General features: G+C 44.4%; 1 non-coding gene across 1 annotated transcript; it reads left to right on the top strand.

The window, feature by feature from the left end:
- The first annotated feature begins 4,254 nt into the window (after positions 1-4,254).
- Positions 4,255-4,327, top strand: trnav-cac (transfer RNA valine (anticodon CAC)). The gene has a single exon. It is a non-coding gene; the product is annotated as a tRNA-Val (tRNA).
- Positions 4,328-4,654: the final 327 nt, after the last annotated feature.

Here is a 4,654-nt window from a genome sequence, read left to right as displayed (position 1 = left end):
GAAAAATACCACGTTACATATTGTGGCATGCAGAGGAAACTTTACAAAGAAGCTCACAGAGAGAGATTGTTATTCAGCCCCAAGCTGGTAGGGGGAGCTCTTTATTAAGATAAGATAAGATAAGATAAGATAAGATAAGATAAGATAAGATAAGATAAGATAAGATAAGATAAGATAAGATAAGATAAGATAACTCTTTATTGTCATTGCACAGTCATACATAGTACAGTAGTACAATGAAATTGGAAAAACTGTCCTACGTCGGCACTACATATAACACAACACGACACGATATGACACATCACAACGTAACAAACAACACAACACAGTATATTAACTTAGTATAAAAAAGAAGAATAAGTGTATGTGTATTGCACACTGTTATTATTGCACATTAATTATTATTGCACCTTGTTATAAATATAAATATTATTGTTATCGTTTTAAACATTGTTACCTCCCCCTAAAAAGTCCAGGGAGGTATCCAGTCAGGTCAGCTATTTACATTGATCAGGGCTATTGCCCTGTTGTAAAAGCTGTCCTTGAGTCTATTTGTTCGGGACCTCAGCAGCCTGAACCTCCTGCCAGACGGCAGCAGCTTAAACACCCGGTGTCCTGGGTGTGTGCAGTCCCGTAGGATGCTGCGTGCCCTCTTGAGACAGCGAGTGCTGTACAGGTCCTTCAGGGAGGGAAGAGGATGTCCAATGATTTTTTGGGCCATGTTGATGACCCTCTGGAGTGCCTTTCTGTGTGCTGTGGTGCAGCTGGAGAACCACACACCGATGCAATATGTCAGCACACTTTCAATGGAGCAGCGGTAGAAGACGGTCAGCAGCTCCTTCTTCAGGTCCATTTTTCTGAGGATTCTCAGAAAGTGGAGACGCTGTTGGGCCTTCTTTAAGACCGCAGAGGTGTTAGAGCTCCATTGGAGGTCTGTGTCTATGTGCACACCCAGAAACTTGAAACTGGAGACCCTTTCCACGCACTCCCCGTTGATGCTGACAGGCTGCAGCTCGGACTTCCTCCTTCTGAAGTCAACTACCAGTTCTTTTGTTTTGGTGGTATTGAGGTCCAGGTTGTTGTCTGCACACCAATCTGACAGCCTCTGAACTTCAGCTCTGTATGCAGTCTCATCTCCCCCTGAGATGAGCCCCACCACAGTGGTATCATCTGCAAACTTGATGACTGTGTTGTCTGGGTGGGAACTAACATAGTCATGTGTGTACAGAGTGTACAGTAGGGGACTCAGTACACAGCCTTGTGGAGAGCCGGTGTTGAGGCTGAGGGCTGAGGAAAGATGAGGCCCCACTCTAACTCTCTGTACACGGTCTGAGAGGAAGTCTCTGATCCAGCGGCAGGTGGTGGAAGGAAGTCCAATTTCCAGCAGTTTATCTATTAGTCTGTCCGGGAGTATCGTATTGAAAGCAGAGCTAAAGTCAACAAAGAGCAGCCTGGCGTAACGGCCCTGCACTTCCAGGTGAGAGATGGTGGTGTGGAGCGTTGTAGCAATGGCATCTTCAGTTGATCTGTTAGCTCTGTATGCAAACTGGAGCGGGTCGAGTGTGGGTGGCAGGCAGGACATGATGTGACGTCGGACCAGTTTCTCAAAGCACTTCATTATAACAGGTGTTAGAGCAACTGGTCGGTAGTCGTTGAGGCTGCTAATGTTAGTACGCTTTGACAGTGGGACAATTGTGGCTGACTTTAGGCACGGCGGGATGCAGGACTGGGACAGTGAAGTGTTGAAGATCTTAGTGAAGACCCCAGCCAGCTGGTCTGCACACTCTTTTAGGACCTTTGCGGTTACCCCATCTGGTCCGGTGGCCTTCCTGGGGTTCACTGCCCTCAGTGTGCGCCTCACCTCATATTCCTGCACTATGAGGCTTGGGCTGCTGCTGTCCGATGTTTTTGCTGCTGCTGCCTCTGGTCCCTTCACCTCAAAGCGTGCGAAGAAGTGGTTCAGCTCCTCTGCAAGCTCCGCGTTACCCTCAGTCAACGTGGTATTGCCAGGTTTGTAGTTGGTTAAGTGCTGAACTCCCTGCCATACCTGTCGTGAGTTGTTGGTGGTGAAGTGGTCTTCGATCCTTCTCTTGTACGCTGCCTTGGCCTCTCTGATGCCTCTTTTCAACTGAGATCTGGCTGCACTGTACTGCATACCATCACCGGATCTAAAAGCGGCGTCACGTTGCTTCAGCAGGACCTGGACCTCTTTAGTCATCCAGGGTTTCTGGTTGGAATACACCCGGAGACGTTTGTCCACAGTGACACTGTTGACACAGAAGTTAATATATGAGAGCACTGATGTTGTGTGCTCTTCAAGGTCCTGATGTTCGAACACGCTCCAGTCCGTGTTTTCAAAACAGTCCTGCAGCTGATGTGATGCACCTTCTGGCCAGGTTTTCACAGTTTTTGTGACTGGGGGGGCTCTTCTCCTAATGGGAGTGTATGCAGGGATCAACAGCATGGACATGTGGTCTGACAAACCTAGATGTGGTAGAGGGGTTGCTCTGTAGCCTTTTTGGATGTTGCTGTAGGCTTTATCCAATGTGTTTTTCCCCCTCGTTGCACATTTAATATGCTGTTCAAATCTGGGGAATACTGACCTTAAATCAGCATGGTTGAAGTCCCCAGCTATAATGTGCACTGCGTTTGGATGGGAGTTCTGCTGGTTGCTTATTGTCTTGTGCAGCTCCTCCATGGCAGAGTTAGCATTAGCATCGGGTGGTACATACACGGCCGTTACCATGACAACAGTAAACTCGCGAGGTATGTAGACGGGTCTGCACTTCACAGTCAAGTATTCCAAATCCGGGGAACAGTGGCTGTCTACAGTCTTTGTGTTTTTGCACCAGCTGTCATTGGTGTAGATGCATAAACCCCCTCCTTTGATCTTACCGGAGTGGCCGTTCCACAACACACACTGATGTTACACTGTGCTTCGAGGGTCATCAACAGCATAACAGAACTCACCCATGGTTTCATTCATTCTATAAAACAACAACTGTAAGTGCCTTTGAACCACAGTACAAACACAACATTCAGGATAACAGTTAAAAGTAGTGTAACCATAAACAACAAAACAAGAACATCCAAACAGCAGCACACGTCCCAAGGCATGATGGGAGAGAACTAGCCGCTCCCCCAACACGCCACAATATAATATATACATATAATAATGTACAACACATTATGGAGTATGCTTCTGCCCTGAGGTCCTGCCTCCATGTACTTATGCAATTAATCGCTAGACAGGTGTATTTATAAATAATATTATATTAGGGAAATTTTCCCAGACATATTTTTGACCTGTGGGTAGAATTGATTGTGAAATGGAAAGGAAAAATGCTTATGAAATTGCAAATTAAAAACATGATGCATTTAAGGTAACCCTTTTTCATTTTTATTTAAAAAGAGAATTTGTTCTAATGTGCGATGGCCGAACCTGTTCCTTTTGGTGGAGATCATTTATCCTGCCTTAAGGAAAATCCCTTCACATGGCCCAGAGGAGGCTGGAGTGCAGAGAAACTGGTAGAGATGCAGTTTTACAGTCTACCTGGGCCCCACAAACTATCAGCTAAAGAGAATAAATAAATTCAATTGCTGCACATTTGGCAGACTAACATTTTCAGATTAATTAAACAATAAAATATATATTTTTACAACATTACATGTAAAGAGTCAAGTGGAAGTTTTTCTAAAGTTATTTAATGATATTTATATTATGGAGGCAGATTTTTGACATTTTATCTTTTTCCCATTTTCAGATATAATAAACACGCACAAAACAAAAGTAAACGGCCAGAACACAAAGCTGTAAAACCCACCCGATTGACAAAAATCAACTCAAAATTCTCCCACACAACAGAACCTCCTCTATTCCTCGCTGGCTCCAAATCTCTCAGTGGAATGATCAGTGGTTCGCTATCTGTCACCAAAACACTCCACAAATCCCGTGAATGATTCGCTTCCTTATAAACCATTGAATCAGATACCGAAGCAGTTAGGTTCTAAATGAAGCTTCGGACGTCACCGATCACGTGACTCTGGCCAAACGAATCAAGCTTCGATACAGTGCTTCTGAAGCAGTGTGTTGATTTTTTTGACACACGCACCGGAGCTTCAGCTTCAAGCGGGCCATCACTACTGAAAACTACTTTCGCTCATTCGTCCTTGTCGTTGTAGGATGTCTTTGAGTTCAGTGATCTAGCTATAGTTCAGTTTTTGGAGAAAGGACCCTTTGACATCTCTCGAGTAGTTTCCGTAGTGTAGTGGTTATCACGTTCGCCTCACACGCGAAAGGTCCCTGGTTCGAAACCGGGCGGAAACACATTTATATTACATTTCAGTATATTCATTGTTATACCAATACATACAAAAGTCTTATGTGAAAATGTCCCCAAAATTTCATTCTGTTCATCTGGACGTAGCGTATCATTTGTAGACACGTTTCCTCACTCATCCAAGTGACTTCTTCATTCTTATCTTTCCCCGATCTTATAAACAGTACTTTTGCATAATGACTGACCACTGATCAATGGTCATGAGAATTTGCATATTAATGATCAAGGCACTGACCTCCCAGCCCATTGTTCCTTCAGTGGTGCTAGTTTCACTCATTATGCAAATATACTGTTTATAAGATTTTGGAAACCTG

This window comes from Maylandia zebra, linkage group LG10 (genome assembly GCF_041146795.1).
Source record: "Maylandia zebra isolate NMK-2024a linkage group LG10, Mzebra_GT3a, whole genome shotgun sequence".
NCBI classification, from domain to species: domain Eukaryota; kingdom Metazoa; phylum Chordata; class Actinopteri; order Cichliformes; family Cichlidae; genus Maylandia; species Maylandia zebra.
Note: the sequence above shows the minus strand (reverse complement) of the source record. Positions and strands in the feature narration are given on the sequence as shown.